The following is a 9,243-nucleotide window of genomic DNA, read 5'->3' on the forward strand; positions in this document are numbered from 1 at the left end:
ATAGCTTTTGCTTCTACATGTCCTGTTCTTGGGTTGGGGAGATTGTGTTCTCAGGTTTTCTGTAATACGCAAAGAGCTTCGCAATTTTGTGGAGCTTTTACTCAAACTTTATTAAAAGTGATTAAGATGGCAACCACAGTGGAACTTTAAGCAAGGGGCCCTTCTGAGCACTTTCACAGGTCACACACACCGGTGAAGCAGGCTTTGTGTCTACTTGTATATGATGAAACCCTCAAGGCTTAGACTAATTCTCTCTGAGTTATTTTTGACAGTGAATCTGAAGACCCAGTCCCGCAGGGTTATGTCCTTTTGTGTTGAATCAGATTTTCCCCTGCTTTGCCCAGCAATAAACTCAGAGTGACACTCACAGTGATTCAGAATTGTTATTTTTATTTTATCAGCACTAATTTGGGGTAGCTGCCACAAGGGAGGTTCTGGTTAAATGTAAGGGAACTAACATGTGATGTCATAGGCAATGCCATCCGTGGCTCTGCCAAAATTTTAGCAAGAGGGGGGAAAAAACCAGATACGAATCCATAAGGTGAAGGGAGTATAAGAAGGGGGCAGAGCAGCTGAGAAAGAGAGGAAGCTTATTTTTAAGCCCCTCCGGGAAGACAGAAAAAGTTAACAAGACAGTTGGCCGAGCTGGAGTCCCAGGGTAGCTCTAGAGGAGGGGCAGGCTGGGGCAAAAAACAAGAAACCTATTAAAAATCCAAATGAAGAGTGATTGTACCCCAAATCCTGTACTTCAACCCATCAAATGATTAGAGGCAAGTTTTATGTCTGGAGAAGTTGAAGCAAAGAGCTTTTGCACTTGTGGATACCAGGCCCAGTTGAGGGCAGTAGTCAAATGCCAGATTGCAAATGTGGGTTACTGAAAACCCAAAAGAGGTTCCCCAGGCTTCTCACTCATAAGCTTGGGGAACCTCCCAGAATGCTTGCAGCCAGACTCCTAGCTGGCCCTTCACTGATGCCTCCAAGCCAAGAAGCCAGGCCCAGGCTTGGTGGGCTGGGTGTCATTCTTGAATATGAGTGGACAGTCGAGTCTTTTGGGGGACATGGGACCAGAATGAAAAAAAAAATGAAAGTCAACAAATAGAAAAGTAATTTGGAGAAAAGAGTACAGAGAAAAAACGTCAACTTCAAAATACTATAATGTTGCATGAGAGATGAGAGAGGGAGACCAGGAGAGCTGCTCCCCACAGTTTTCTACATCTGTTCTTTGTTCAAAAATGTTCATTTTTTTTTTTTTGGTAGCGCTATCACATCTTGAAAACTATGTAGTATTCGTTATTTCTCAATTCGGTCACCTCTGAACGCAAGCTAGATGAGGGCGGGGACTTGGTCTTGTTCATTCTCTGTCACTATTGCTCACGACTGATAACGAGGTTCTCGACCACTATTGTTGATTGAGTGGATAAAAACTGAATCCATGATCTAAAACGAGGTACTATAAAAATGTTAAAATGCTGAAAAACACTGGAATATTAACAGGGTGATGTAAAAATAAAATAATTTGATAGGAAATTTGAAAATAGAAAACTGAAGAAATGTCCTCAAAATACAGAATCAAGTGATGAAAAATAATAAAGAAAACACAAGAGAATTGGAAAATTCAGGCAAAGAGTTTTGACATCAGACTAATAAGAACTTCAGGTGAAAAAAAAAACCCATAAAATTGAAGGCAAAACATCATCACAGATAAGGAAAAAAAATTACAGAAAAAAACCATACAAGTTTCCAGATTTCAGGAGCTCACTGATTGGAAAGATAAATGACAAGGCACATAACTCTAAAATTTCAGATTGCAAGGGATAATAAGAACCTATAGAGTTAAAAGAGACCATAAACAAGAGATGATTACCTAGATGTCCCTGGACTTCTCACTATCAGCACCAAGATCAGAAGACAGTGGGATGATGACTTCAAGAAGGTGATGCCCACTTCTGAGGCCTAAGCTTAATTAAACTCTTAAGCTCCTGTGGTTTACAATAAAGAAAGGTTCAGATCTGCCAGGTCCTAAAAATGTAACTCTCAGGCATCCTGTCTCAGGAAGCTGCAAAAAAAAAAAAAAAAAAAAAAAAAAAGAAGGGGAAGGAATCCCCTTCCTGAGGGTGGCTGCATCATGCCAAGAGGGCAGCCCATCCAGAGAGGAGTTTGTAGGGCCCGGGAGACACGTCTCTGAGAAATATTGAATGAATGAATACGAATTACTTGATATGAAAGTGAGTTTTTCGTTGTTTTGGAATAGTTTGGGGGTTGCTTAAGGATGCATTATTTATAGGCACATAGAAAACTAAGCAAATGAAAAGCTAAGGCAATTGTCAATTCAGAAAAAATAAAAAGTCATTCAAAAGATATGTGACTGTAATATACCTGATGAGTCAACTGTGAGTTACACTTTTACTAGCTCACAATGCAAGCCTTAAATATTAATTTAGCAAACAATCCTGATACAACTTTTTTTTTTGAGAGGATGATAGAGAAGAAACATAAAGATGTGGATGTGATGTGTGGGCTAAAAGAGCTAAATCTTTGTTTTCCTACAGCCCCAAATGAAAGTCTTGGAAAAACCCTATAAAAAACGGTAAAGCATGTGATCTAGAAACAGCACACAAGAAACGAATGGTGGATTTGAAAGTGCCTGGGGCGGGGGTGTTGGGTCTGGGTTAGGGAGGAGTGGGTCAGTCAGCCTCATGGCCCTTAGCAGCTCTTTAAACTGCATAATGAAGTCTTTTGAGAATACAAGATAATTAAATAAACCTCGGTATGGTAATGAGGTGGTGGTTTTCCATAGCACTTCATCTGTAATCGATTGGCCTCACGGTGTGGGATTAACGGGAGTGGGGCATTGGGCTGTCATGTGGAATGTGTGATCTGCTTTGAAGCCAGTCACGAGCTCCTCTCTCACTCTCGGCTGCAGTAGAAGATCTGGGAACCAAGAGTCTCCCTGTGCATTTAAGGATAAACAAACATACAAGTAGCTCACAAACACTAGGCAATTTCTCTTACCTGCAAGACACAAATACGCCAATTTCTACCCTTCTACCCTGTCCAGGGATTGACTTAGTTTTCTGTCCCACTTTGCATCCACATGTGTCTACATAGTTGTTCTTACTCCTTGTCTCTAGTTCTTTTCTTTCTACTCTTTTTCTTTTTTTGGTGGTGCTGGCGATTGAACCCAGGGCTTTGGGCGTGCAAGGAAAGTACTCACTCTACCAACTGAGTTATATCCCCAGCCCTCTTTTTGAACTCGCTCCAAGAAGTGTTCACTCCCAATACTCCTCTAAAACCAGCTCCTTCAAAATCTTTACTGGCCTTGGTGTAACTAAATCTGGTGGTGAACCCAGTTTGTATCTTATTTGGTGAATCAAAGTAAGTGAATACTAAGTGAGTCAGTGACATTTGACACAGTGGAAGATGTCAGATTCTCCAGCACCCTTTCTTCTCTTGATACCCACTAAGCACATTCTGGCTGCTCCTTCTCTGTCTCCTTTGTGGGGTCCTCCAATCTTCCTAGCCTCAGTGGAGAAGTAATTAGGGCACAGTTTCTGGGCAGCTTCTCCTCCCTCCCTCCACTCCCCACCCTGGTGCTCTCAGGTCGTCTCACTGCCTTACGTATGATCCATAAATGGAAGACTCTCCAGTTTATATCTCTAGTACAGATCTCTCCAGACTCAAGGATCTAGTTCTCCCCTTGATTCTCCTACTTGGATATGTCTAAAGGATTTGTTGTTTGAACTCAGGGTACTTTACAAAAGAGCTACAGCTCTTATTTAGAGACAGGGTCTTGCTAAGTTGTTGAGGCTGACCTCCAACTGTCAATCTTCTTCCCTCAGCCTCCAGAATTGCTGGAATTACAGGCATGACCTACTATGCCTGGTCTCCAAATAATTTTTTAAAAAATTATATCCAAATCCAATCTACTGGTCTTGTGCCAGCAAACATGCCCTTCCCATGACCTATCCCACACGAGTTACTGGTTATTCTATCCTTCTAGTGGCTTAGGCCAAAACAGAATATTGCCTGGTGTCTCCTCTTTCCCTTGAACCCCACACCCCATCATTGGTCAAATAACTCTCCTGTCTGCACTTTCCAAACATGTGCAAGACCTGACGGCTTCTCATCACTGTGGCTTCCCACTGGGATCACTGTAATAGCCACCTAACTAGTCTTCCTGCACCTGCCTTTGCCTCTTTGCAGTTCTTAAAAAAATTCGGTAGTCAGAAGTGACCCATGGTTTCAGCTGGACCATGCCACTTCTCAAACTTCTTTATCGACTTTCCAAATTATTCTTCACATGGATGTGATTTTTTTTCTTAGTTTTAAACAGATTTTCATTACAAAATTTTGAAGTTACATGGTTAAATTCACGAAGTGTCATGACATAGCTTCTTCCTTTTTAAAAAATATATATTTTTAGTTGTAGATGGACACGATACCTTTATTTTATTTATTATTATGTGGTACTGAGGATCGAACCCAGTGCCTGACTCATGCTAGGCAAGCGCTCTACCACTGAGCCCCAGCCCCAGCCCCCTGACACAGCTTCTTGATGGAGTGTACCTTTAATCAATTCAGAGTGGTATTGGGAAATTTAATACCTTTTCTGACTGCAAGTTCTAGCTTGTTAAATTAATATCACCATACATGCTTCCCCCCAGAACCCCCCACCCCTTCTCTCACTGTACTAGGATAACTTCAGCTGGGCTGTAAGAACACGGACTCCAGATCTCCCTAACATCACTACGTTTTTCCTCTCACTCATGTTGAGTTACATCCAAAGCATGGGGAAGAGGGACCAGGCTGACAGCTGCTTCGGTTCCCTGCAGAAGAGGAAAGTAGCTCCAGGGTCACACGAGGGTTCCCCTCTACTCCAGACGTCTCCCACGTTGTATTGGCTATGGACAGTCTCCCATGTGCCCAGGAAGGAGGAAAAGTGGGATTCAGTGAACAAGAGGCATGTTTTTTTTTTAAAACCTTTTTATTCTTATTATTTTTTATATATGACAGCGGAATATTACAATTCTTATTACACACATAAAGCACCATTTTTCACATCTCTGGTTGTATACAAAGTATATTCACACCAATTCGTGTCTTCATACATGTACTTTGGATAATAATGATCATCACATTCCACCATCATTTCTAACCCCATGGCCCCTCCTTTCCCTTCCCACCCCTCTGCCCTATCTAGAGTTTGTCTATTCCTCTCATGCTCCCCCTCCCTACCCCACTATGAATCAGCCTCCTTATATCAGAGAAAACATTCAGCATTTGTTTTTTTGGGATTGGCTAACTTCCCTTAGCAGAATCTTCTCCAACTCCATCCATTTTCCATGCCATGATTTTATTCTCTTTTATTGCTGAGTAATATTCCGTTGTGTATATATGCCACATTTTTTAATCCATTCATCTACTGAAGGGCATTTAGCTATTGTGAATTGTGCTGCTATAAACATTGATGTGGCTGTGTCCCTGTAGTACGCTGTTTTTAAGTCCTTTGGGTATAGATCAAGGAGAGGAATAGCTGGGTCAAATGGTGGTTCCATTCCCAGTTTTCTAAGAAATCTCCATACTGCTTTCCATATTGACTGCACCAATTTGTAGTCCCACCAGCAATGTATGAGTGTGCCTTTTCCCCCACATCCTGCCAACACTTATTGTTGTTTGTATTCATAATAGCTGAAGAGGCATGGTCTTGACACAGTTGCTTCTCAGGTTGCATTGTCTGGGGGTCAGAGGGAATTTGTGCACCATCATGAAAAGTGCACCTATATTTTGATTATGATATAAGCTTTATTACGAAAACAATCTTACTTATATAATCCCAAAGCCGCTCTTTTGTCTCCTGTTTCTGAGTTAGGGTTTTTGTGAAGTCCTCAATTTTTGCCCTAAGGAGATCTTGCTGCAGAACTCAGCAACTCTTCCAGTATAAAAAGTCTTTACAACAGTCTTGGGACCTACTTTAAAGGTCCTCATTTCAGAGATTAGAGAGCATAGACCAGAGAGTTTATATGCCTTACGTAAGGTCACACAGCAATTGAGTGGCAGAACCAGGATGCTTTTTTTGAGGGTCCTGACTCCTGGCTTGGTTTTTAGGACCCATCTGCGTTTCTGATGAAGCCTCTTCCCATGATTTCTAGATTCCTTCTAACCCCATAGCTCTCTGCTGCCCTCTATTGGCCTCCTCAAGTTATGATCAAGTGAAAATTTGCTCCAGTAGTCTCTAAGGTCAAAGGGAGTCATCTCTTCTTGATATTTTACACCCCCACACACTCTGATTCCCAGGTGCTGAGAAAACAGTAGGACCAGTTAGTAGTCTTACTAATTAACGTTTAAGAAAAGCAACTCTAATTGGGGTGTTGAGCCTCTAATGAGTTTCTGCTCTCAGCCGATCACTGTGTGGAAGTGATCCCTTGGACGACTCATAACAAACCCATAAGGAAATGTAAGTTTCTTTTACAACCAATAAAGCTGAAGACCAGAGGCGATATGACAATATGCTCAGGATGTGGAGAGGACATAGTAAATTATTAACATTTGTTCTACACACTGTTGAGGGACACATATTATCTGCTGGACTCTGCTAGATGTTGGAATACAATTAAAGTCTCCACATTTCACAGCGACTAAGATTCAAGCCCAAATTATTCTGACTTTCTCTTTTTCATAGAACTAAACCACAATGTTTACCTTCTTTCAAGACATTCTAATTGCTACTTTCTTTAGGAAGTTCTTCCTGATCCCACCTTTCTCCATTTCAGACATGAAAGCACAATTTGTCTTGGCTCCAGGTCATTGCTAACGTTACCAAAGCCCAGTTGGAGTGCTATAGTTTGGATATGATTTGAGTGGTTTGTCTGAGAGTATATCAAAATTTAATTTCCATTGGGAGATAGTAAGAATGAAAACTTAACCCAACTCTAGTGTTTAGAGGTGGGGGTTTGGGGAGATGATAAGGATCAGGTTAGGTCACCAAGGTGGAGCTACCATAATTGAATACTTATTGGAAGAGAGAGAGAGAGAGACCAAAAGAGACACATGTGCATTCCTTATCTCTTGCTCTGTGCCACCTACAGACTCTGCCAGAAAGAAGGCTATCACTAGATGCAGCCCCTTGCCTTTGGACCAGAACAAAGAACACAAATAAACCTCTTTTCTTTATAAAGATTCCAGTCTCAGGTATTTCATTGTAGCAATGCAAAAGGGATTGATACCTGGTATTCCCTTGGTCCTAGGAATGGAAGGTCTGAATAGCCTCTTTTGGTGATGACGAATATGTTGCTTTTGAGCTCTTACCTCAAGTAAACTTTTTAGCAGACATTGATAATAAATTACAATGTCTTTTCCATTCTTAGCCTGACTATCTTTCTCTCTGCTTCTCTTCTGGTCCATTATGAGCTTGTGTCAAAAGCTTTTAGCCCAAATGCTCTTCTCTAACATGAAATGCAGAATTATGAATGGAATGGTCTGGTTGCATCTTGGGAGGAAAAGGGTCTCAGCATATCCTGAGAACCAGGGCCTCACTTGCATGGAATTTCAACCAGTTATTCACTATACAACAGAATGAGTAATCCTTCAGCCAGACCCGGGAAATTATTATCTGTTTTATTTATTAGTTGTGGGACCTTGAATACAGAAGTTGTATAACCTCCCCAAGATCTACAGAATCACAATGTTATTTTAGTAGGTTATTGTAAGATTAAATGAGGCAGTGTGTATAAAAGGTACAAAGTCAGTAGTCAATAAATGAAGATTATTTTCTTTATTGGCTATGATGCTCTCTTGACCCATGGGAATCTTGCCCTGTGTATTAGTTTGCATTTTCCAGAGAAACAGAAGAAGATGTAGATGTATGTAGAAAAAGACTCATAGACCGGTGGGGTGGTGCACGCCTACAGCTTCCAGTGGCTCAGGAGGCTGAGGCAGAAGGATCGCAAGTTCAAAGCCAGACTCAGCAATGGTGAGGTGCTAAGTAATCCAGAGAGACCCTGTCTCTAAATAAAATACACAGTAAGGTTGGGGATATGGCTCAGTGGTCGAGTGCCCCTGAGTTCAATCCCCAGTACCAAAAAAGAAAGAAAAGGGCTCATAAGGAATTGGCTCCTAGAGTGATGGGGGCTGACAAGTTCCAAGTCTGTTACATTAACATTGCCAAAAGGTCTTTGCAGATGTGATTTCTATGTGGACTCGAGACAGGAAGATCATTCTGGATTATCTGGGTAGACTTAATCTAAATACTTGAATTCTCTTCTTTCTCTGGTGCTGGGGATGGACCCAGGGCTTGTGCATGCTGGGCAAGGTCTCTACCCCAGCCCCACTTGAGTTCTTAAGAGCAGAGGAGTTTCTCTGGCTAGAGTCAGAGGGAGATGGTAAGGAGGAAGCAGGAGACATGAAGCAGAAGGAGAGCTTCTACGGGGAATGGTGGGTAAACTGCCTGATCCTCACGCCCCAACCGAATGCATCCATTCAAGATTGTGGGCATCATTCAAGGCAGGAGGGGAAAACAAGCCAAGACAACCAGAAGGGGCTGAGCCACGCATTCTCAGAGCACCTGCCAGTGTCATCCACCAGCGTTGAGGTGGAGTCAATGCAGGAGTGAGGTATCCTGGTAGGACGGAGTTTCAACACCATCTTTCCAATGAAAGTGTGAGAATCTGGGGGTGGCGGGAGGGGAGTGCAGGAAGGGGTGAAGAAATGGGGACAAGCTTTAGAGGGATCTAAATTTCTGTCTTAACTCGAATAACTGGATGTTTTGGGCACCTGTGCAGGGCAGGAGGAAGGAAAAGAGGAGGATGATATTCAAGTGAAGCAAAGCTAGGAATTCTTGAGTATGAGGTCTGACCCAGAGTGCCTTGGGGAACCTCCCTCACTCCAGGGGTACGTGTGCATGTCAGATGGGGACTAAGGCCATCACACCCCGTGGGCCACGTGGTGACATAGGGTAGGTTACTGGACCCCTTTGGGGCCAGTGAAATGCCATCTCCATCTAAGACTGTGGGATAGCTGTGCTCTTTTCCACTGGGCTAATGCTACTGATGTAGGTCGAGAGCTGTTGGCAGCCACCCTGCCATCAAGTGGAGAGGGTTTGTTAAAAGTGAAGCCAACCTGAGATCCTGGTTTATACCCAGGGGGCTCCCATCATACTAGTCCATTAATGTCCTTTTTTTTTTTTTTTTGGTGCTGGGGATTGAATGCAGGGCCTTTCATATACTTGACTAATGTCCCCGCCCCCCG

This window comes from Marmota marmota, unplaced genomic scaffold (genome assembly GCF_001458135.2).
Source record: "Marmota marmota marmota unplaced genomic scaffold, marMar, whole genome shotgun sequence".
NCBI classification, from domain to species: Eukaryota; Metazoa; Chordata; class Mammalia; order Rodentia; family Sciuridae; genus Marmota; species Marmota marmota.